Here is a 26,626-nt window from a genome sequence, read left to right on the forward strand (position 1 = left end):
GCTAATGATGGACCTCATCATGCTATTGATCCCATGTCTTGACCAAGAGAGGCTGATGTCTGTGAAGATACCACATGATAATAATGCTTGGAAGGGGCCTTTGAGATGAACTGTTTACAGATAGGGAAACTGAAGTCTGAGGAGGTTAGAAGACTTCCACAAAATGACATAGTGTGACCTAGGGTTGTACAGCAGGTTGGTAGAGAATTGGACACCAAAGTTTCCTTTTTCCCATTAATAGGATGTATGTTCAGGAACTGGGCTGTGTATGACAACTCTTTTTTTTTTTTTTTTTTTTTTTTTTTTTTGCGGTACGCAGGCCTCTCACTGTTGTGGCCTCTCCCGTTGCGGAGCACAGGCTCCGGTCGCACAGGCTCAGTGGCCATGGCTCACGGGCCCAGCCGCTCCATGGCATGTGGGATCTTCCCGGACCGGGGCACGAACCCGTGTCCCCTGCATTGGCAGGCGGACTCTCAACCACTGCGCCACCAGGGAAGCCCGATGACAACTCTTGTTTGTTTTGTTGTTTGTTTTTTAACGTGTGTCTGCTATTTGCCAGCTGTTAGATATTTGTTGACCTTTTTCCCTAATATTTTTATTAAGTATCTTGTAATAACTTAATCTTAGTACTTCCCTTGGGTCACCTGAAGTAATGCTTAGTGGCCTTTCCCTCAATCAAAATTTAAATCAATCTGTAACTACAGTGGATCCTTTCAATGTATTGGAAGGAAATGTTTGGGGGCCCGGTGTGATGGTTGGAGAACACAAGTGTAATGCATGGTTTAAACAAAAATTTTTATAGAATACTGAGTGATTTACAAATAAAGACTCCTCAGTCTTGTAACTCTGTAGTAACTGTTGAATTGACTAGTTGGTTTATGGCAGTAAAAAGGATTAGCATTAAAAAAAATCTATTATTGGATTAATATTAAATGAATAAAATTTAAAGAGCTTTGGTACTTAAAGAAGCTTAGAATTAACAAATAACTAATTAGAAAGAAAATACCAACGAAATTTTTTGGTTACCAAAAAAATATATACAAGTGATATAGTTAAATAAAATTTTCAGGGTTTACATTTAATCCATTAGTCGTATTTCACTTTTGCAAGTTGGCTTTGAAAATTATGTACCTCAGCCCTCAATCAAAAGGATTAATTCTCATTAGGTGGAAGTTTCCACTAGTTAATGCTAGTTATACCCTCTGATGGACTACTTTTCTAGTTACGGACCAGGCTTTAAACAAGTTCTTTGATTTCAGTCCAGGATGAAGAATACATATTCTTGCCCTGTATTTTCTTTTTTCACAAATCACCCTCTCCCTCCCCGAACCCAATCATCACTACACTGCTATAAATTCTCCTACATGCTGTGATGGTGAGCAGAGGTCACTTGCCATTTTAATGAGTTCTAAGTTCTGTGAAGAATCTCGTGTAGGAGTAACAATAGTTATCACATCTTAATATTCATTCACCAAAAAAGTTAACTAAAAGTTGCTTCTGGACTTCAAAAGGAAAGAATTTTGCTTCTTAAGAAAATGGGGGAATTTGACTTTGTGCCCCTGTACAGGGCTCACATTGCTTCAAGGCTCTGCTTTGGAATTAAATGCTGAGCACTGCCAGATGCCAGACATTGAGAAGAGGCTGAGTTTTGTCGGCAAATGGGATCTGCAAGTTAATTGGTGTTTTCTGCAGGCTTCTGGCTGTGAAATGAAATTGGAAGCCCTTTAGCCACATGGATAATACAGGACCTGAATACAAATGTCACATGTCACCATCAGGACCCACTGTGAGACAATAGTGTTCCCACTCTAACACTGCACCATTACAGATCATTTAAATATGGGGATTACATTTAAACTAAAAGCCCCATTTGCCTTTTACTGCAATTTAAATGTCCTCTTAGCAAAAGCTAAGTGACAAATTAAATGAAAAAAGTGCCCACATTTTTAAAGCTGTAATGCAAAACAACCTTTTATTGCTTCTCATGTGCCACGAATGAATCATTATACTTGTCAACCCTAAACCAAGCCATAATTGGAGCAGCTACTGTTATCAAAGTAGGGCCGCTCTGTGACAGCTTAATAAAGCTAAAACTGTTAAATTAAATCTCAGATGCTTAACTCCTTAGCACCAGTAGATTCGATAGGTCCATTTCTGGCAATGGCCAGTACCCCAGGAGAAAAAAAAATTCCTGGCATGAAAACCTTAATCTGATGAAAGTGTACTAGTAAGAGTATCTTAGCCAAGTAACTGCTTCTTGGCAGAGAGATTTAGAGGCATCAGATTGTCAGCCAGATTACAAAATTGTATTTTTTCATAGGATCAGATATCCCCCTCCCCAAGATTTACAACTTTTTGAGTATATGTGATTTATTAAAATTTAAGTACCAATGTTTCAAAATTAGTTTTAAAAATAAAATATATTCATTTAACTCTTTCTTTCTTTCAAATAAAGATACACATACTTATTTGAGATAACAAAAGGCCCAATTTCTTTGCCCCATCCTCTGGCTAACAAAGGAATGATTATGCTCAGTTCTTTTCTAAAATAAATGCCTATGATATTCATTTGGTCTGAGTTAATTTTTCTGATTTACTCCCTGATTTTCATAATGTAGTGTGAAATAGATACAGATGCATACTATTAAGATCCTGTTTAGTGCATCTCATTTACAGATACATTTATCTTGAATGTGAATCAGTTTTTCATATATTAATTTTACTTTCTCTACATAATGTTCATTTTCCCAAACATATGGCAGTCTTCTGAAGATGAGTGTTGTTGTATCATGATCAGCTGTAAGAACATGTATATATTAAAATCTTAAGACAGCCCATTGCAACAGTAGAGGCTGCATATTTGGCAGTGGCTACACATCTTTGGTAGAGCTATAGAGTACATACCTTTTCAGTTGTGTTCTTTACTCCATGCAGATTTTCTGGTATACGGATCACAGAAATAACCCTTGGATCTCAAGGGTTATTTCAAGCCCAGTGCAGATTGGTGAGCACACCTACTGTTAGCCCTAATGGCTGTCTGTTCAGCACATTTAATTACCGTGGGGGTCTTTAGGGATGAGGGGATATATTGTAACCTCTCATCTGTGTTGATGGTTCTCTTTCCTTAAATGTCTTCCAAGACTGTAATTTTATTTTGCTTCATAAAACTATAGGTTGTGGCTGCCAGTCTATTAAAACCTAATTAAAATGGATGTCATTAGAGGAAACAGTTAAATAAGATTTAATTACAGTTTTAGCACAGGGAAAAATTCTTAAATTTTCATTTTCATAATATGTATTGCATAATATGTTTCTCCCCCCCCCCCACCCAAATTTTAAACACTTTTTTCTCTGAGTCATGTGTTTTGCTCTCTAGCATGTAACCTTGTTTCTTTGGGAGAGGCTGGGCTGCCATTGCAAGAGCCTTACTGCTCTGAGCTGTGCTCACTCAGTTCACAAGAACAAGGTGGCATCTCTGAGTTCTTTTCAAAGCTTTTGATACAGGTACCTCACTGTGTGTGAGCAGAAATAGCCATAGTTAGATGTTTCTTTCTAGTTTGCATTTCCTTATTAGGCAATAGATATAATATTCCTTGGTAGTGTGCTGGATAGATAGAGTGAGTATAAAGATTCAGGGGACTTGGAATCAGGATAAATCTACATTTAGCAATAGAGAACTTAGCCCACCCACTGGGACCACAGATATTGCAAAGTACTAAAAATTACCTACTCCATGGACCTAGAACCCTGTCCCAGCTATCACTGCAGATACAAGTATTGGCCTCTTTTGCACCCACCCACATTATTCTTGAATAAGGAAGAAAACATATGCTTAAGTCACACATTCAAAATGGTACTCTAAGTAACAGGAGGGCCTTTGTGCACAGCCAGAACTAAGATTATAAAGGCTCTGCTTTGGAGGTAACTGTGGAGAAATTTCTGGGATATGCCGTCTTACGTCTCCAAAAGCAAAAGGCTTAGTAATTCCCCCCACTGTTTGGAGCCCCTTACTTAGTTTTCTGTGGTAAATTCAAACTCAGGCTTTCCACATTTTGAAGTTGATGGTGGCTAGTGAATAGGCTAAGGAGTGACTGCTTCTCATTGAGAACTGGAAAGCATTCCAGTGTAGTTTGCCATATAAGTTGATACGTCTTTGCTAGTGCAGTGGAGAAAACAGCAATTCCCAGAGCCCCCTTGCAGCAAAAAGATGTCAGTACAGACTTGGAAACTTCCATGTAGCTGTAAGTGTAGTATGTAATCCTAATGAGCCACATATCAGGGAGTGCTTGTCACCTACCCGTTTGTCTTCCCTGGGTGCAAGGAGAATATAGCTTAACCACTTAAACCATTTCTATGCCTTCCTGTTAACGCTTCTTTCCAGAAGTCCTGTTGTGGTTTCCTGATCAGTATGTATTAAGCACTTGCTATGTCAAGGAGAATAGATGTATTAAATATTTGATTTTACCGTTGACGATGGTACCAGGAGTATGGGGGGAGTAGAGATACAATCATCAGGAGAAAGGAGAAATCAGAACAGGCTTGAATGAACTGCAGCGCACTTTGATAGAGTAATTTATTCACATATTAGTGAATAAGTAGACTGAACTTAACATGGTTTTACAGGAATGTTCGTGGAGGTGAGTTGTAGGGGAGAAGTAGTGAGAATACTACAGAAAGAAGGAATAACATGAATGAAGACAGGGAGAACTCAGTGGGGGATGGTGAAAAGGTTCAAACTCGTTATCCAAAATGTTGTCTTTAAGATTTTCAGTCCAACCTTGTTATTCTTCATTGTTACTTAACTTCAGGGGGAGGAGGAGGAGGAGGAGGAGGAGAGAGTAGACATTACAGGATCTAGATTTTTGCTTTATTTTCCATTTTGGTCCAGCTACTAAACATAATGCAGGTGCCAACAATTATTTATCAGGCACTATGCTAAGCACTTAAGGCATGCGTTATTTTATTTAATTCTTAAAACAACCCTGTGAGATAGGTAGTTCTGAGCCCCAGTTTTATAGCCAAGAAAACTGAGGTACAAGGAGGCCAGATAACTTGCCTAAGGTCACACAGCAGCAGAGCAGGAATTTGATCCTATGTGTCAGTGACTTCAAAGACTTAACCACTAAAACTAGATACCATCCTCAACTTATTTTAAAAGACTAATATGCCTCTCTTCCTGGCAGTCTCTCTCCTCAGAGGAGAACAGGGACAAAGTCAAGCTCACCTAGATGGCAGTGAATCCTGCAAAAGCTGCCTGTCCTGCCCTGGGTCCACCCGCCCCATGGTCCCACAGTCCTGATTGCAGTTGTCAGCAGAGCTTACCTAATCTAGTTGCCCATCTGTGTTCACAGGGGCTCTCTAACTTCAGACTCTGAAAAAAACACACTAATGTAGAGTAGCCAAATATATGCTATTGATTGAGAACTGTATTATGTAATAAGTGTATCATAATATACAGATACTACATACTGTAGATGGGGTACATTGAAGTTTTGGTCTCATTTTCCAGTCCCTTCTGTTATGGAGCCACTGAAAACCCTTAGGTCACTGTCTTTGTCCTGGCCTGTGTTTACCTCCTGTGGTCTGTAGGCTCTGCAGAGCCCCTCCTGCACATGGGCTAGGCCATCCTGCTCTGGGATGGGGTTGTATGCTCCTGTCTCAGCCTCTGTTTTTCCCCTCATTATTCGGAGCTCCCTCTAAATACAGAGGCTTTGTCAATTGTATTGCTCAGGAGGCTTTGCTTCCCTCCAGCACTGTTCTCAGAATGTCTATCTGCTGCTGGGTCCTCATTACTGGGGCCTGGTTTCTTTCTCTGTTGTGTGGTCCTACTGCTGTTTGTCTCTTAAAACTGAGACCTCTGTGTTCTTGGGTCAGAGGGCTCTGGGTTCTGTTCTGCTGTGGGGATGGGAAGAGGGGTTTATTCTCTGCTGCTTTAAGTCGGCAGAGTAATTTCTAGTTTGGGTCAGAAGTTAACCAAAAGAGAGAATGCATGTTTCTATATGGTGGGCAAATCTACGATAAATACTTCCTGTGTAGTACTATCAACCATCCTTCTCTTGACTGCAGCTGCTAGGCCTTAATTATCCATTCAATACCCTGTATGAGAAATAGTGAAAATAAAGAGAAAAATTAAAAATACATATTAATAGAAGATAGTAGATTCTTGGGATTAAAAGAGATCTTTACAGACGATTTGATCCTATTTAGCCAATTGGAGACTCTTAAGGATATTCACTGTCGAAATTATTTAGGTGTACAATTGAATAATTTTAACAACACTTGGGGATCAACCCCCTTGTGTGTTTTCATAAAACTCTTCTAAGTATAGACCACGGAGATTTGACTAGGAGTTAAGATGTAATACACTTTAGTGTTCTATATTATACATGTAGTGTGCTGGTAGCATTGTTTGTACCAAGAATAAATTCCAGTTACTCTCTTTTATGCTGCCTTTCTATTTATAACATGAGTCCATCAGTGGTAGATTTTGTTCTCACATTCGTGGCTAATAGGAATGTCAGAGCATTGGTATAATGTGTTCTTTTCTTCCTCACCACAATTTCAGAAAAGTTCTCTCCTTACTTTTCTCACTTCTTAAAAGTTAGTATTGCACTTGCCCTCAAGAAACTGCCGCCAAAGGGAGATCTGGCTGGGGGAGTCTCCTTCTTAGAATGTGGATCTCTAGAGCATCCCATCGTGGTAGAGCATAGGAGGAGTGAGGGAGTAAAAACGAAGAAAGACAGGCTGGGGATCATTTCCTTTCACCATTTCTTACCCTGAAGTAGCAGCATACAAAAATTAACGAGGTCTGAGAAGCCTCATTGTAAGCCATCTGCGATTCCCAGGGGCTTCACGGGGAGTCAAGGGTGCCAGGAGCTAGAATGAAAGAAGGGGAAGCCAAGGGAGGACTGCAGCAGCCACTTAGGCTGTTCTCTGCATGTGCTGGCACCTAGCAAGGTGCTTTGCAAATGTTGTCATGGTTCATTTAAGCTTAGGTGGGCTAATGAGGTCAGGGGAGAACCCAAGGAAAGGAATAATGGTTGTCACTCAGATGGGGAGTTCAGACCCTGCCTCGCAGAGCCCCCCTGGGGTGGGGCCTTCTCCTGCCGGTAGAGTGCCTCCTGCCTCTTTACACACTAGGCTTTCCACTCAGATTTCTCTAGGACAAAGGCTTCTGAGATTTAAAACACGTGCTTGGCAGTGACTATCTTCAGTAGGCTTTTAAACAGCCACTCATCTTAAGGGTATACCTGAGAATGACTTTTTTATTTATGTAAATAACTTTCCCTTATATATTTTAGGTGGAAGGCAGGCTGGCAAATGATTTGCGGTAGGTGAATCTTCGTGAGGCTGCCGTAAGCTTGTCTGATAACTTGGTAACATTGTTTTTAGTGTTCAGGTTCAAAGTTCCAAATTGAAATAAGGATAGGACTCTATGTAAAGTACAGGTGCCATCTGACATTAAATTGCCTGAATGAGTTAGTAGATCTTAGACTGATGAGTTACACTGATCTTAGGGCTATTTTCTCCGGCTCTGATCTAGAGATGAATTGCCAGGAGTAGTGGTAGTAGTGGTTATGCAAAATGTGGCTCGCTCCCTCAATACTATGAGCAGCGATAACCTTTGCAATGGAAATCCAAATCTCTGTGATTTTGAGCTATGACCAGCTGAGCCTTGTTGACCTCAGAGTGTGCTTCCCAGCCCCTTTTTGGGTAAGTTAGTAAATTTAAGAATTTGCTTCAGCAAACCTGGAGGAGAGAGAATCATTCATAAATTAGGAATCAGACTTAAGCAATAAACAATCTTGAAATAGCTTAGATTGGAAGCCACAGTCTTCCTTTGTGGCTGAGCAAGGGCTGAGGGGGTTCTATGGGAGGAGCCTAAACAGGACACTTGGGTCAAATATAAGCTGGGAACGGGGAGAAAATTCTGTTAGGAGGAATGCTTTCAAAATGCTGCCAAGAGCACAGAAGTCTTAATTCACCTCTCCCCCACCCTGTCTGCCCCCAACACACACACATTTAAAGATTTGATTAACATATCCAGCAACCTATTCACCATACATATTGATCATACCCAGAAACTGCTCTTTGCTAGACAATTAGGATCCTGTATAGACCAAGTAATCTGAGAGATTTTTTGTTTGTTTGGAAACCATTACACTACTCTCTGTGGTTAATATTAATAGTCTTCTTGTCAGTTGCTGTCTTTATTGGGGCATTTAAACTAATTTCATGGCCATCCTTGTTCGTCCCTGTATTAGTGTCCATTTAATAATCTCACCCTACTTTTTTCCTTCTTGTCTACCAATGGAACACTGAAAGTGATTCATTTTTTAAAAGTTAGTTTTCCAGTAAAGGTGAGAAGAAAAACATGCCTGGCATAGAGTTGGTGCTCAGTAAATACTTGTGAATAAAAAGTGAATGAATAATTGAAGTGTAATGCTAGACACCTATCTGGAAGCATTAAGAAGTAAGCTTTTTTGGTGTACTGAAAACAGTGATGGAAAGGCATTGATCTTCACTGTGTCCTCAGTTTTCCTTTCCTACCCTTCTGGTTTTTCCTCTCTTCTTGCCCATGTACAAGTGAATCTTCACGGATGTCTGTGTACTGAGGAACACACGTGCGCACACACAGATGCACACTGAAATATAAACACAGTTTAGGGTATGGAAGGGCAGTGATTCCCCCTTGCCATCAGTGCTGCAGGTAATCTATTGCATTAATCAGCTAGCCAGTGGGAAATGCAAGGGAAGTGATTATACTATCATACACAATACAATCAGCATGAAGCACTTGTCAAGACCAATACATCAAAGTTTAATTCAGTAATAGAATGAATTAGAGCAAAATGAAACATTCTGTTCTTCAAGAAATTCAGTACCCATCACAGATTCTTTCTGAACTCTATAGAAAAGTCAGTGTATTAAGAAATTGTTTTTAATGAGTAAAATTGCAGTTCCAATATGACAGAATACTATAAACCCATTTCCTTGGGGTTGTTACACAACTGTAGCTGAAGCGTTTACCTGTCATCAGTATTCTATAATCATAACCATTGGTAAATTCGATTATTTTTGGTAGGACTCCTGATTATCTGTTGTCCTAAATTAGTTCTCCATGGTAAAAGTGAAAGGAAGGTTGTTGTACTGGTAGATCAGGGAAGCACTTACCTGTAAATACGGTGGACAGTAGAGTGCCTTACCAGTGCAGCAGGCGGATTAATAAGAACCTACTGCTTATAGTGCCCTATGGTAGGCACTGCCATTGGGGAGCTTATAATCTAGTTAGAAAACAGAATACGTGAAAAATAAAAAGCAGCCCAAGTAAGACAACAGAAGAAGTGAGGTTATATAATGTAGGTTGTGTTTCAGAAAGTTTTGAGGTTAGATCTAATATATTTATACTGTAAGTCACAATTCTGTATCAATTTGTAATATATATTCAAAAGTAATTCTTTACCACACTTAACCAGGCATGTTTTTTCAAAGGGGCAAGTTGAGATAAGTTCTGTCTTAAACAGGATTGTTTCAGTGTTTAGAGCCTACAACTAGAATATAAAGAACAGGGTTCTTGGAGCCAGACGCTCTTTAAGTATGGATTCTGAGCCTCATATTCACTAACTGTGTAACCCTGGACAAGTTCCTTTTCTTAGATAGAACCCCAGTTTCCTTATCTGTAAAAAAGCCATAATGAGGATTTTTGAGGCCTAAGATAAGATAATGTAGATAATATTCAACACTTTCTTTCTCATCCCGGAAGTCCTTTGTCTATGCTGGGAAAGTGGGCCCAATGGGAAGCTTATAGGAGAGAGGCACCCTGAAGGCCTAAAGAGTATTTTCAGAACTAGATTTATATAGACTTGGAGTCATGACTGTTGGATGAATCGTGGCACTGTTTACGAAGACAGTTCAGTTAAGCAGCCAGTGCAGAGCACGTGGGAAGTGTTCTTACAGGTTACCACATTCCTTCTCCTCACTCTTGACTGCCCTCTTGTATCTCAAACTAAGACGCCACTGGTCATTGTGCCTTTTTCTCTTCTTTCTACCTTTCCTGGCTTTCCTTTCCTCCCTCCCTCAAAAAGGAGAAGGGTGGTGAGTGGTGGAGGAGCTGGCTCTGGTCATTTCCTATAGAACCAGGTTCCTCATGAGGTCAGCGTGTTTTTGATGAGCTGTGCATGTTGACCCAGTAGCACTTGAGCTGTGCATGTTGACCCAGTAGCACTGACAAGTCAAATGGGATGGAAAGGCTGCATATTAATTAGATGAGGGCCACAGGTTTGCCTGAAAGGAACATTATCCAGGATACCAGTTAGCTGTTTTGGAATATCTGTGGTTTATTTTCTTTCTTGACCACAAAAAGATTATTCTACTTCCATCTTTTCTCAGAGCCTGGGTAGATGATAACCAGTTGTATGCCGTTTTGCTGAGGGTTCAGCCCTGCTTGACCTAAGTAATCTCAAAAACTCTCTCTTTACAGTGTCCCTGAGGCTTTATTTTGAAATTTCCCCAGAAGTATTTTAGTGAATTAGGAACTAGCATACCAAATTTAAAGTAAAGAGAATGTTTTTACCAGTTAAACGTATTTTCCAAACATGGGTTACTAACATATTAAGACTGAATTATACTGAGAACGATACTATAATTAGGGTTGCAATTTTTGTGTGGTCTGACCCAAGAAATTTTGTGACTACAGTTTTGCTAGCACAACTAATTCTGCCAGTGATCTTCTATTTGTGACTGCAATTAGGCATTTCATGGCCTCTAAATAAGTATAATCAGTTAACTGGATCATGCATGAAATTCTAGCCTCTTATATAATAGCCTCTGAGAACGAAAATAAATATTATAAATATTATGAATTGTTTTATAACTATGGAACCCTGGGAAGTACCAAAAGTGATTGTTTTGTACTTTGCCTACTACTATTTCATAAGAATAAACATGATATTAAAAAGTAGAAATTAAATTTTCCATGTGAAAGTCTTCATTTTCCACCTTTGAGACAGAGGAAAAGGGAGTTACTGGCCTTTCTTCTTCTCACCTTTAGAGAAGGCGGTATTTGTTGCCCTGCCCCTTCGTCCCCCACTTCCCACTGCCACTGCCCCTGTGCTGACTCCAGTAGCATTATATACCTCGTATCTTCTGGAAACTAGGGAGAGGAGCACATTTATAAAGAATTCCAAAGTGTCTTTTATAAAAAATGTCTAGCTTTTATATTAATTACTGAATTGATTTGCATATTAACAAAAACTCATGGGGCTTCCTTGGTGGCGCAGTGGTTGAGAGTCCGCCTGCCCATGCAGGGGACACGGGTTCGTGCCTGGTCCGGAAAGATCCCACATGCCGCGGAGCGGCTGGGCCTGTGAGCCATGGCCGCTGAGCCTGCACGTCCGGAGCCTGTGCTCCGCAACGGGAGAGGCCACAACAGTGAGAGGCCCGCGTACCACACACACACACACACACACACACACACACAAAAGAACTCATGAAGTAGAAAGAACTTTAAAAACAAGTTATATTGATTATGGGGAATAGCAAGAGATAGAGAATGGCCAGCTGATTTATTCAGTCACAAATCATAATGCTCCACCCAGCAATACACCCAGCAGGCAAAGAGCACACTCAGTCACACACAAGTGCATTATCCCAGAAATGCTGATGTGACTCCACTCTAAGAGACCTCATATTAGTACATCATCATATTTTCAGAGAAAAGAGATTTCTTCTAACTTGAATAATCAATCTTGAATTGTAAGTTGAGCTTTTGATTGTTTATCTGCTGTTTTAATCTGCAGTGAAATTACTTATTTGCTATGCCTGTCAGTCCTGAAAAATACAGAGTTTTCATTTGTTTCATTAGATCTTTTTAGATGGACCTGTGGTAGGTTTTTGTTGGCTATGATTCCATTAATATATATGCAACATGTTCTAAGTATATGAGTAGGTGGTTAAATAAAGTACAGGGTTTATTAGCTGTACTTTTAGGGTACTTCATAATTTTCAACAATAATATACCATTTGTATTATACTGCTGAAATATGAGTGAGCGGATCAGTGATTCTGTCAAAAGACTAAAATTATTGATCTTAGAATTCATATATGCTAACTGCACATAGGAAGCCTCACTTACAGAGGTACTTTTTGACCATGTATCTAGGCAGAAGGCTAAACACCATAGTGTTTAAGAGTGTTAGTTTGGGGCTTCCCTGGTGGCGCAGTGGTTGAGAGTTCGCCTGCTGATGCAGAGGACAGGGGTTCGTGCCCCGGTCGGGGAGGATCCCACATGCCGCGGAACGGCTGGGCCCGTGAGCCATGGCCGCTGAGCCTGCGCGTCCGGAGCCTGTGCTCCACAATGGGAGAGGCCACAACAGTGAAAGGCCCGCGTACCGCAAAAAAAAAAAAAAAAAAAAGTGTGTTAGTTTGGGGGCAGGGGGGGATCATGGGCCTTGGTAACAAATCCTGGCTGCCATCTTTAATAGCAGCACAACATTTCTACTTGTCCCTGAACCTCAGTCTCCTTATTTGTAAAGTGAGTCTTTCTTTGAGGGTGAAATGTGATAATGTATGTAAAGTACTTCACATAGGTTTTGTGTGAAGTATATTCAATAAATGGCAGCAAGTGGATAAGTAAAGATGCCATTCACTTTCAGAAATATGTTAGCTGAACTAGATGGAGCGATCTTTGTACCCTAAAGACAAACATTTTAAAACTTTAAATGTAGACTCTATTTAGAAATCTAACATGGGTAACATGATATTGTTAGGATTTTCCTTGAAGGGATAGAAATTAACATACAAATCAGCACTTAACTGTGTGTTGGCATACCTTTTATGCTGTTTTCATGATGGCTTTTTTGTTTTTTGCTTGACTCGCAGCTCTTTTCATATGTTGAGTGGTTTGTTTGGATTTGATAATTTTAAATAACAACATTCTCATACCCATTGGTAAATACCTTCATTTTCCATTTTGTAATCTAGCTGAGTTACATTATTTCCAGGTAACAGTGATAGATTACAGTGGCCACAGATCCTTCGCTACTCTTTCATTGAGATGTGGGGTCTGTGTTCTCTCGTTTTTGTAGATGTTTGACCAACAAAATATGACAGTAGATGTTTCGGCCAGTTTCTGGGCCCAAGCCTTAAAAGTGACTGGCAGTGTCTACTTCCTGTCTCTTAGAAGGTTCTGTCCTAGGGCCCTGAGTTTTCATGTAAAAAGTCTGGCTATTCTGAGCCTTCCATGTTATGAGAAAGCTCACACTGTCTACGTAGAGAGGCTATGTTAGGGCAGGGGAAAGGTAAGGAGGAGAGAATCTCTGACCTACAGAATTATGAGATACAATGATACATTGTTATATTAAGCCAGTAAGTTTAGGGTAGTTCTTTTACATAGTAATAGGTAACCAGAACAGTGGTTATACATCTGACAATACTTCATGCGGTTTCTAATGGTTATCTTGCAAGGCTCTAGCAGTGTCGAATAGAATAATGTGTAAAAACGAAGTTCTCTTATTTCAGTTAACTTTATCCCTTATGGTGGACTAAGATGTTTGTCAAAGTTGAATCTGTATTACTAGGAAGTAGTGTAAAACAGTCCTAGAGTATTCTACATCGCCATTTCTAATATTTTTAAAGTAATTTTTCCTCACCTTCATAATCTCTTTATACCAAATTTCACCTGGTTTGACTTCCAGGTTTTTCCCCTCCAAAAATAAGAATTTGGGTTCCAGTAAGTTTCAATTTTGAGTTCCTGTAGAAGGCTGGAACCCTTGACACTAAAAAGGGACGGAGAGTGAATGGTAGACTAGATGTTTCGGCCGAGATTCTGAGGGGGGAGGGGGAGGGGAAGGGAGGCTGAGGAAGGAAGAGTCTGAACAGGCTTCAGCACTGCTCTTTATCCATCCTTTGGCATGAGGTTACCATGGGCAGAGAAGAAGTTATATAACCCTGTAGTGTTGGGGATGAGTTTGAGAAATGCCTCCTCCATTCGAGTAGGTAAGGATAAAATTACCCAAAGCATCTCAGACCTCTAAGTGACTGTGGGCCTTGGGTGGGGCCTGGGAGGCCTACTGGAAAATAAAACACATTTAAAAGCCTGTCTTTGAAACCAAGGGAAAAGAAGACACTAAAAGATGTTTCTAGCTAAAAACATATAGCAAGTGGAAATTAATTGCACAAGAACCCATTATTACTAGCCTAAGTGTTTAATGTCACTGATATTTTTTTGTTTAATATGTTCTCTTAATTGTTTTATTTTATTAAATGTAGAAATATTTATAACGGTATTCAGAGAATCACAAGCTGAGTCCTTCAATGTTGTTTTCACCTTTCGAGTCTCAATTTCCTCAACATCAAAGTCTTCTACACCGGGGTTTGCTGGAGTGCACCTTTTGGTGCTGGGTGGAACTCTACAGTTTTCAGAACATTTCTGCACGTATTATCTTACTTAAGTGTAAACAGCCCTACAAGGTAGGTAGGAATTATTTTCTCTATTGTTTAAATCAGGGACTGCCACCACAGAGAGACTAAGTGGCCTTGCCCAAGGTCTTGCAGCTGGTAATCCATATCTTGTCCTTTCCAGATCAGTTTGTGGATCAAACGTTTCTTCTAGTTGGAAATGTAAAACACTGGGTATGTGGGTCAAAATGGTGGTGATTTGTACATCGAAATGTTTGATGGACAAGACTGGCCTTCAGGACATTTAGAATTCATTAATTCTTGTTACCTACATTTGTTGGGAGTGTGGGTGCTTGTCCATTGGCAGTGTGACCAGTAGAATACAGAAGCGACTAAAAGGGCTTTTTGTACATGGAATCTAAGAAATGCGAGAAAGAAATGCATATAACAAAATAGCAATAGACTCAAAGAGAACAAATCAGCAGTTACCAGTGGGGAGAGTGAAGGGGTCTGGGAAAGATAGTAGTTTGTTTTTCTTAATCCAATACCTCTATGTAGAAAATAAAAAAACAAGGATCTATTGTACAACACAGGGAAATATAGACATTATTTTGTAATAACTTTTAGTGGAACATAATCTATAAATATATTGAATCCATACGTTATAAAAAATAAATAAAAATATTTAAAAACTAAAAAGGCTTTTGTGATGATTTGTCTTCTGTCTCCGTGTGATTCTGTCCATGTTAATTTGCCTATCTGGGTCAGGTATAGGATGCGAACAGATTTTAAGACCTCTGAGTGGATTGGAACCATCACCTTGTGCAAAAAAAAAAAAAAAAAAAGGCTTTGTTTTCCTTCATCCCACGGGAGTTGCCTTCCTTGTTTTGCTTTACTTTGACTTGTAGATTACAGCACATCTTTTTGCTGAAATCACTGAGTGCAGATTAGGTGGAGTAGTGGAAAGGAGAGTAAAATCATTCTGGGTGGTAGAGAAAAAGCTAGACTAGAGCTGAAATGTGCCATGGATAATTCAGAAACCAAATGATGCACACACTGGTGATTTGATAATTGCCTTTATATACTTTGAGGCATTGAAGCTAGGAAAGCAATTTAAAAGTATTGAATTTATTTTCATTGTACTTCATAGCAAATAATTAAGTGTCTTGTAAAAGAACCAGTAATACTCTCTAGATGCCAGGTCATCTGCTAGGTGCTGGAAATGCTAAGTTTTCACTGAGTGCTGTGTCCTATTTTTGGTTGAGACCTTTCAAAAGGGTTTGTATTTCTGAGGGACAGCAGAATGAAGTGTTTAATCCTCAAAGAGCTTTATTTTTAAAGCTACAAATGTTGCAGGAGTGTGTTGGAGGGGAAGGAGATAAATGCTCACAGTGGAACTCCAAATTAATAAAATTTGGAGGATGACTTACTCAATTTGGTTAACTTGGTTATTAAGGCTAATTACAGCTTTTGTAGTGGTGACTGTTCATATAAAAGACCATATCTATTATAGCTCTGAACTTGAATTTAACATTAAGAACATCCTTTCAAGATGAAACCTCTCTTTAGGGAGGTGAGCAATAAAAAAACATTACTGGCTTAAATTAATAAAGGCTTGGCTTTAAAAAATGTTTTCTCATTCTGTAACGGAAATTTTCTAATTAGAGAAATGTAAGCGTGAAAATCTAGTTTTATAGCTTTATTTTTTCCTTGAATCATAGAAATCACTGTTTAAAGTTTGCAAGAATATTTAGGATCTTGTTTTTAAGATCTTGTAATCTGTTTGCATTTTGGTTTTCTCATCTTTAAAGTGGATGTATTATTTCTGATCATGGAGGATTATTGTAATGAGTTAATGAAAAAAATGTTTGTAAAGCCCTAAGTATAGCGCCTATAGCACATGATAGGCACCCAAGAAATGGTGACTATTAGTGATAATAATGATTATTTAATTAAAGTTGTAATTGGTGTTCCTATATTTATTTCACCAAAAGAGCTTTTTTAAAAAGTAGAATTATATGGTTTTGTCAGTATTGTGCTGGCTTCTATAAGCTCTGAGTTTTCACCAAGTGAAAGTGAAGCTTACTGGATCATTATCACCTTGTCAGCTTCTTCAAATGCAAGTCAGTCAGTCCTTCAGCATTGTATACATTGGTTAGTATTTTCCTAATTTTATCTTTGAGTTACTTCAAAAGAACTAGTGCTTAGTATAAATTTGGTTTTTAATTCTATTTTTTAAACTTTGTGTAAAAAGAAAAAGAAATTGAATGTGAAAAACAATGGATTTGAGATACATATATATATGTTAGGATATATAATTTCTACACTTAAAAAAATTTTTTATTGGAGTATAGTTGCTTTATAATACTCTGTTAGTTTATACCATACAGCAAAGTGAATCAGCTATATGTATACATGTGTTTCCTCTTTTTTGGATTTCCATCTCATTTAGGTTGCCACAGAGCACTGAGTAGAGTTCCCAGTGCTATACAGTAGGTTCTCATTAGTTATCTATTTTATACATAGTATCAGTAGTGTATATATGTCAATCCCCATCTCCCAATTCATCCCCCCACTTTCCCCCTTGGTATCCATAGGTTTATCCTCTATGTCTGTGTCTCTGTTTCTGCTTTGTAAGTAAGATTGTCTATACCAGTGTTTTCAGATTCCACATATATGCATTAATACACAATATTTGTTTTTCTCTTTCTGACTTACTTCACTCTGTATGACCATCTCTAGGTCTATCCATGTCTCTACAAATGACCCAGCTCAGTTCCTTTTTATGGCTGAGTAATATTCCATTGTATATATATACCACATCTTCTTTATCCATTCCTCTGTTGATGGACATTTAGGTTGAAGTTAGTTCTATCTTAGCTTTTAGTTGACATGGTGGTGCTTTAAAGCTGATTTCCAAAATAAATTATAGTTCACACAGGTGGACTGAAATACAGAATTCTGAATTATAAAATAGACACATAGAAAATAAATAAACTTATTTTGGATAGACATTTACATATTATTTGTCCATATTAATTTACTTGGTTGCCCTTTTACACAGAACTTTGATGCTACACTAACAACCTGATAATGAAATTTCTAGTCTCACAGCACATCTTTCAGAGCAACTTTTTGATTTTAGTTTTATCTGTTAAAGTATCTAAGAGTAGTAGAATTATAAGACAAAAACATCTTGGAAGAAAAACACAAAAGATTCTTAATTCTGAAGCATTACCTGTTGAATATTATAATTTTATTTTTTAGAAAGATAATTTGATGATTTGGAAAATGACTTCAGTGTAGCCTTATAAATAGAAATGCCAATTTTTGATCCAATCTGTAGCATTCATTAGATTTAATTTAATTATTACCATGTAACTTATTTTGTGTTGTTATGTTGTCCATCAGTCCAAAATCTAAAGCCTGGTAAAGTTGTATCCCATTTTCCAATGGGATTCAGTAGGAAAGGCTGCCACTTACAGGTTCTTTAGACACCATTTTGATTTGTCTCTTGCTTTGTGACAGTGTGTGGTCATGTTTCATTTGAAGCTGTTTTTCCTGGTTCTTGGCATGGGAAACGCATACGATTAATAGGATGGTGATTTGTGCGATGTCCATTGGCTTGTAGATAAATCCTGCAGAGAGAGCACTCATACTTAGGTCTTTGGAATACCAGTAGATGAAATTGTTTGATCCATATATTAATTAGCAATTTTTAAAAATTTACTTTGTTACATACAATAAAATTCCAAACTATAGTGTAAAATACATACCATAAATACTTAACTATAAAAATACATACACCTGACATTTTTAGTGTATAATTTTGAGTTTAGACAAAGGCATAGAGTCATATGATCAATGAAGATATGGAATGGTTATATCGCCTCCAAAAATTCCCTCACACAGTCCCTTTATAATCAATTCATCACGTACTCCCTGTCCCTAGCATTGGTAGTCTATTCTCAGTCCATTTAGTTTTGCCTTTTCCAAAATGTCACATAAATGGAATAATAAAGTGTGTGTGTACACATATATACCCTTTTGATTCTGGCTTCCTTCACTTAGTATAATGCGTTTGTGATATTATGTGTATTTCAGTGGTCTGTTTCTTGTTGCTAAGTAGTAGTCTATTATATGAATGCACCAAGTTTGTTCATCCATTCACCAGTTGAAGGACATTCAGGTTGGATGTCTTTTGCATTTATGAATAAAACTGCTATAAACATTCTTGTAAAGTTTTTATGTGAACCTAAGTTTTCATTTCTCTTGGGCAAATCCCAAGAGGTAGGATTGTTGGGTCATAAGGTAAATGTTTAACTTCATGAGAAACTGCTGAACCATATTCCAAGGTAGCTATATCATTTTGCACTCGCAGCAGCAATTATGAGCATTCTGATTGCCAGCAGTATTTTCAGATTTTAAATTTCTTTTTCTAATTTTAACCCTTATAATAGGTGTGTAGTGGTATCTCATATGTTTTTTTTAATTGAAGTATAGTTGATGTACAATATTATATAAGTTATAGGTATGCAATATAGTGATTCACAATTTTTAAAGGTTATAGATAGTCCATTTATAGTTATTTATAAAATATTGTCTATATTCCCTGTGTTGTACAATATATCCTTGTAGCTTGTTTTTGTCATAATAGTTTGTACCTTTTACTCCCCTATTCCTATATTGCCCCTTCCCCCTTCCCTCTCCCCACTGGTAACTACTAGTTTGTTCTCTGTAAGTGTGCTTTTTTTATTATATTCATTAGTTTGTTATATTTTTTAGAGTCCACATATAAGTGATATCATACAATATTTGTCTTTCTCTGACTTATTTCACTTGACATGATACCCTCCAAGTCCATCCATGTTACTGCAAATGGGATTATTTCATTCTTTTTTATGGCTGAGTAGTATTCCATTCTGTGTATATACACTACATCTTCTTTATTCTTCTGTTCATGGACACTTAAGTTGCTTCCATACCTTGGCAGTTGTAAATAATGCTGCTGTGAACATTGGGGTGCATGTGTCTTTTTGAATTAGTGTTTTTGTTTTTTTCAGATGTATACCCAGGAGTAGAACTGATGGATCATATGGTCGTTCTATTTTTAGTTTTTTTGAGAAACCTGCATACTATTTTCCATAGTGGCTGCACCAATTTATATTCCCAGCAACAGTGTATGAGGGTTTCCCTTTCTCTACATCCTCGCCACATTTGTTATTTGTGTTCTTTTCGATGATAGCCCCTCTGACAGGTGTGAGATGATATCTCATTGTAGTTTTGATTTGCATTTCTCTGATGATTAGTACTATTGAGCATCTTTTCATATGCCTTGTTGGCTATCTGCATGCCTTTGGAAAAATGCCTATTCAGTTCTTCTGCCCAGTTTTTAATTGGGTTGTTTGTTATTTTGATTTTCTTCTCGTTTTGTCAGTGGTTTCCTTTGCTGTGCAAAAAGCTTTGCAGTTTAATTAAGTCCCATTTGTTTATTTTTCCTTTTATTTCCTTTGCTTTAGGAGACAGATCCCAAAAAATATTGCTATGATTTATGTCAAGGAGTGTTCTGCCCATATTTTCCTCTAGGAGTTTCATGGTTTCCGGTCTTACATTTAGGTCTTTAATCCATTTTGAGTTTATTTTTGCGTATGGTGTTAGAGAATGTTCTAATTTAATTCTTTTACATGTAGCTGTCTAGTTTCCAAGCACCACTTATTGGAGAGACCGTCTTTTCTCCATTGTATATTCTTTGTTGCAGAGTGATTGACCATAAGTGCATGGGTTTATGTCTGGACTCTATATTCTGTGCCGTTGATCTATGTGTCTGGTTTTTGTACCAGTACCATGCTATTTTTATTACTGTAGCTTTGTAGAATAGTCTGAAGTCAGGGAGTGTGATTCCTCTAGCTCTGTTCTTTCTCAAGGTTGTGTGGCTATTTGGGGTCTTTTGTGTTTCCATACAAATGCCATTGGTATTGTGATAGGGATTGCATTGAATCTGTAGATTGCCTTCGGTAATATGGTCATTTTAACAATATTAATTCTTCCAATCCAAGAACACGGTGTATTTTTCCATCTGCTTGTGTCATCTTCATTTACTTTCATTAGCATCTTACAGTTTTTCCAACTACAGGTCTTTTACCTCTTTAGGTAGGTTTATTCCTAGGTATTTTATTCTTTTTGATGTGATGGTAAATGAGATTATTTCCTTAATTTCTCTTTCTGATAGTTCATTGTTAGTGTATAGAGATGCAACAGATTTCTGTATATTAATTTTGTATCCTGCAACTTTTCTGAAATCATTGATAAGCTCTAGTAGTTTTCTGGTGGTGTCCTTAGGATTTTTTATGTATAGTATCATGTCATTTGCAAACAGTTTCCATTTTCATTTTCATAATGATTAATGATGTTCAGCATGTTTTCATCAGCAGTTTGCCATCTGTATATCTTCTTGAGTGAAGTGTCTTTTCCAAATTTTTTGCCCATTTGTAATAGGGTTATTCGTTTTCTTGATGAGTTTTGGGAGGATTTTACATATTCTACATACAAGTTCTTTGTCAGATGTATGATTTGCACATATTTTCTCCCAATCTGTGGCTTGTCTTTTCATTCTCTTTATATTGTTTTTTTGCAGCACAAAAGATATTAATGTTGATGAAGTTCACTTGATAAATTTTATCTTTTATGGATTATGCTTTTGATATTGCATCTCAGATTATCTCTGCCTAGCCCAAGGTCACAAAGATGTTTTCCAGAAGTTTTATGGTTTTACGTTTTATATCTAGGTCTGTGATCCATTTTGAGTTAGTTTTTAATAAGTTAGCTGAGTTAATTTTTAATAAACTGTGTGTTATAGATTTAAGTTCATTGTATATGAATATCCAATTGTAGTAGCACTAGTTTTTGAAAAGATATATCTTTTCTACATTGAATGGCTTTGAACCTTGAATTGACCCTATCTATGTAGGTCTGAGCTCCCTAATCTATACAGTGGTGTATGTACCTGTTCTTTCACAATCATACACTGTCTTGATTACGCTTAACTTTATACAAAGTCTCAAGATTAGGTGCTGGGGAACCTTCCAACTTTTTCCTTCTTTAAAATTGTTTGGCCATTCTATATTTTTGTCAGTATGTACACCAGTGCCTGCTAGGGTTTTGAGTAGGGTTATGTTGAATATATAGATCAATTTGGGGAGAATTGATATCTTAATGGTATTGAGGTTTCCAGTCTGCTTTTTAAGATTGTCTTTGATTTCTCTTGTCAGTGTTTTGCAGTTTTTAGCATAGAGACTCCATACATGTTTTGTTAGATTTATAACTTAAGTATTTCATGTTTTTTGATAGTATTATAATTGGTGCTTTTGGGGGGTAAATTTTGATCTGTAATTGTTCAATTTTAGTACATAGATATACAGTTGGTTTCTTGCTTTGAACTTGTATCATATGACCTTGCTAAACTTACTTACCTTTTTTGTAGGTTAGTTGTCTACAAATAGAGGCTATTTTATTTTTTCCTTTTAAATCTGTGTCATTAATCTCCGTTTCTTGCTTTATTGGCCTGGCTGGAACTTCCAGTGTGATGTTGAATAGGAGTGGTAGAGCAGACATCTTTGCCTTGTTTTTATCTTAGAGGAAAAACATTCAGTCTTTTTCCATTATCATATTAACTGTAGGTGTTTTTTTTTGCAGATGACCTTTATCAGGTAAGTTATCTTCTGTTCCTAGTTTGCTGAGCCTTTTATTTATTATGAAGGGATGTTGAATTTTGTCAGTTGCTTTTTCTGCATCTGTTGAAATGGTCATATGGTTCTTCTTCCTTAGTCTGCTATATAGTGAGTTACACTAATTTTTAATGTTGAACTGGCCTTGCATTCCTGGGATAAACCCTATTTAGTTGTGGTGTGTTTTCTTTATTTATGTATTTCTTAATTAGATTTACTAATATTTTGTTGTGGTGTTTTACTTTGACATGTAATTATATTTACTTGTAATGTTTTTTGTCTGGTTTTGCTATCAGGGTAATGCTGGCCTCATAAAATAAGTTGAAAACCTTCCCTTTCTTCTTTTTTCTGGAAGGTATTGTATGGAATTGGTGTTCTTTCTTTCTTTACTGTTTGGTAGAATTTTCCAGGGAAACATCTGGACGTGCATTGTTAGAGTTTTTAACTGCAGATTTAATTTCTTTGATAAATTTAAAGCTATTCAGGTTATTTCTTCTTGAGAGAACTGTGGTAGTTTGTGGTTTTTCAAGGAATTTGCCCATTTCATCTAAGCTGTAGAATTTATGGGAATAAGTTGTTCATAGTATTCCTTTATGAGCCTTTTAATGCCCCTAGGATCTATAATGATGTGCCCTTTTTTATTCCTGATACTCATAGTTTCTCCTTTCTTTTTTTGGTCAGACTGATTATAGCTTTATTAATCTTTTTAAAGAACTAGCTTGGACTTCCCTGGTGGTGCAGTGGTTGAGAGTCCACCTGCCGATGCAGGGGACACGGGTTCGTGCCCCGGTCCGGGAGGATCCCACATGCCACGGAGCTGCTGGGCCCATGAGCCATGGCTGCTGGGCCTGCGTGTCCAGAGCCTGTGCTCCACAATGGGAGAGGCCATGGCAGTGAGAGGCTCACGTACCGCAAAAAAAAAAAAAAAGAACTAGCTTTTGGTTTCATTAAAAAAAACTTAGGTGGTGGTTTTCCATTTAATTGATTTCTGATCTGTTATTTCCTTCTTTCTGCTTGCTTTGGCTTTGATTTCTCATTCTTTTTCTAGTTTCTTAAGGTGGATATTTAGATTATTGATTTGAATCTTTCCTTCTTTTCCAATACAAGCATTTAATACTATAAATTTCTAAACTCTTTTTAGCTGTAGATCACAAGTTTTGATATATTTTATTTGCATTTTCATTCAGAACAAAATATTTTCTGTTTTCTTTTATGACTTCTTTTACTCATGAGTTATTTGGAATTGTGTTGTTTAATTCCCAGATATTTGGGGATTTTCCAAATATCATCCTGTTACTTATTTCTAATTTAATTCTATTACATTAGAGAATATACTTTGTATGATTTCACTTCTTTAATATTTGTCAAAGTTTGTTTTATGGCCCAGAATATGGACTACCTTGGTAAATGTTCTTTGTGCATTTTAGAAAGTATAAGATTTTGTTTTGTTTTGTTTTTCTACTAATGCTAAGTGGAGTGTTCTATGAATGTTAGTTAGATTAAGTTGGTTGATAGTATTGTTTTAGATATTCTTTATCCTTGCTAATTTTCTGTCAGCTTGTTCTGTTAGTTATTGAGAGAGAAGTATTGAGATCTCCAAATGTAACTGTGGATTTGTGTGTTTCTCTTTTCAGCTCTGTCACTTTTTGCTTCATATATTTTGAAGTCTTAATGTTAGGTGCAGCATCCTCATTTAGGATTGTTATGTTTTTTGTAGAACTAACCCTTTTATCATGTTATGTTTCACTTTATCTGGTATAGCATTTCTTGTTCCAAAGTCTACTTTGTCTGATAATAATATGGCCACTCCAACTTTGTTTTGAAAGTGTTTGCATGGTGTATCTTTTTCCATCCTTTTCCATTTAATTTATCTATGTCATTATATTTGAAGAGGGTTTCTAGTACATAGCATAGAGTTGGGTCTTGTTTTTCAACCTGATTTCACCATCTCTTTTAATTGGTATGTTTAGATGATTTACATTTGCTATAATTATTGATGTAGTTCAGTGTAAGTCTACCATTTAATCATGTGTTTCCTATTTATCCTCTCTGTTTTTGTTCCTTTGTTCCCTCCCTCCTGCCTTCTTTTCTCCTTCTTTGGATTATTTTAAAACTTTTTTTTAGTATTTCATTTTAATTTATCTATTGTCCTTTTTGTTTGTATCTCCTTGTATTTTTTTAATGGTTTCAGTATTACAAGAAATATACCTAACCTTAAACAGTCTACTTTGAGTTTATACTTTGCCACTTAAAAAAGAATGTAGAATCTAACAACCATATAGGTCCCTTTACTCTCCCTCCTTTATGCTATAGTTTTCATGTGTATTACATCTACATATGTTTAAAATACCATAAGACAATGTTCACGTTTTTGCTTTCAGTAGTCATACTTATCTTAAAGAACTTAGAAGGACAAAAGTAGTCCATGACATTTACTTAGGTATTTATTATTTCTGTTCCTCTTCCTTTATTCATAGAGTTCCAAGTTTCCCTCTGGTATTATTTCTCTTCAGGTTTACTGACTTTTACCTCTGTCATATCCATTCTACTATTAATTCTATCTAGTGAATTTTTTTATTTCAGATATTGTTTTTTCAATTCTAACATTTCTATTTAGTTCTTTTTTTATAGTTCATATTCATTTCTGTCAGCAGTGTTTAGCATCAGGTCTCTTGAACAATCCATGTGTTAGTTTTTCCTGATCTGAGAAAGCCTTCATTTCACCATCATTCATGAATGATATTCTGCCAACTCTGGGTTGATATTTCCATTTCTTTTAACACTTTAAAGACATTGCTCCACTGTCTTCTGTCCTGTATAATTTCTGACAAGAATAATTATTTGAGTCATTCTCCTTTATACGGCATTTCATTTTTCTCTGTTTTCAATATTTTTTTCTTTTCGGTTTTCAGTGATTTGATTATCACTGGGCATGGATTTTTTGGTTAGCTCAGCTTCTTTGATCTGTAAATTCATATCTTCAATTTTGGGAAGTCTTCAGTAATTATTTCTTTTGAGTTTTTCTGTATCTATTTCTCATCTTCTTTGGATCTCCAATGATACAAATGTTACTTTTGATATTTTCCCACCTGTCTTAAGGCTCTGTTCATTTTCTTCTGATTGTTTCTCTCTCTTCTTCAGATGAGATCATTTCTATCTTCAAATTTACTAACTTTCACCTCTGTCATATCCATTCTACTATTAATCCTATCTAGTGAATTTTTTATTTCAGATATTGTTTTTTCAATTCTAACATTTCTATTTAGTTCTTTTTTTGTAGTTTGTATTCATTTCTGTCAATAGTGTTTATCTTCATCTGGTGGAACATAGTTATAACAGTTGCATAAAGTCTCTGATTGATAATTCTAACATCTGGTTCATTGTTTTTTCCCTTGAGAATTGATCACATTTCCCTTTTCTTTGTAAGCCAAGTAATTTTGGATCCTGAACATTTTAAATACTGAATTGTAAGAGTCTAGGTCCTATTATAATCCTCCAGAGAAATTTTTGTTTTTTTAAAGCATACATTCAATAGGATATATTCAGACTTTGAGTTCTGTTTTACCTTCTTTGGGTAATGTCAGTAAAGTTTTCAAAACCTTGTCTGTGCTGCGTTGGGGCAGTCTCATGCATGTGAGGTGTGACCAGTATTTATGCCTATTTTTGTACAGAATATCCAGGGATCTCCCTCTCTAGCTTCTGAGTGGCAGGGGGTTCCCTTTTCCCAATCCTCTCACCAGGTAAATGAGGTTTCTCTCAAGTTATTGCTCTATATGCCTTCTACATAGTTCCCCAAATGGGGCTAATCTTATGTGCAAGCCAGGAGAGAAGAGAGGGGGGGGAAGTAACAGGAAGTCACCCCCATATGACTTAAATTTCTTCAAGTTTTATTTCCACAAACCGCTTGCTGTTGTTTACTTTTCAGAGTCCTCAGATTGCTGCTTTTTGTATTTTGTCCAGTTTTTAATTGTAATTATGGGGAGAGATAAGCCATAGTGGGCTTTACTCCATCTTTATCTATCACATTTTTGTTTCTGACTGGCATTTTAAAATATAGAAATGTGAATTATAAATATCTGTGGCTTAGGTTGTGGCTATGTTTATTTTCTGTTGGTAAACATTATTTGATATTTAAAATAACAGAGTCTCTAATTGAAGAAGCTTGCTAATTTTAAATGTGGAAGAATGAAAAGCATCTCTTTTGGACAAACAAAACATAAACAGACCATTCTTACCTGTATTATTCACTTGGTTAACACAACTGATTAAAATAAACACAGATACACATACAAACCTTTTCAAAGAAGAAGTGTTGTGAATGACTTTGAAGTACTGGTATCTGTCTTGTTTTGAAATTGGTAAAGTAAAAACTTTTTTTTTGGCCACATGGCAAAGCTTGCAGGATCTTATCCATGCCCCCTGCAGTGGAAGCATGGAGTCCTGACCACTGGACCACCAGGGACTTCCCAAACTTGAACTTCTAAAACTTGTGAAATAGTTGCTTG

General features: G+C 36.9%; 1 protein-coding gene across 1 annotated transcript in view; it reads left to right on the plus strand.

The window, feature by feature from the left end:
* The window catches only part of ZSWIM6 (zinc finger SWIM-type containing 6), a 209,648-nt gene that overhangs the window by 156,317 nt on the left and 26,705 nt on the right, over positions 1 to 26,626 (plus strand). The gene's annotated exons all lie outside the window — the stretch shown is intronic.

Source organism: Mesoplodon bidens, assembly GCF_964165515.1.
Source record: "Mesoplodon bidens genome assembly, chromosome: 4".
NCBI classification, from domain to species: Eukaryota; Metazoa; Chordata; class Mammalia; order Artiodactyla; family Ziphiidae; genus Mesoplodon; species Mesoplodon bidens.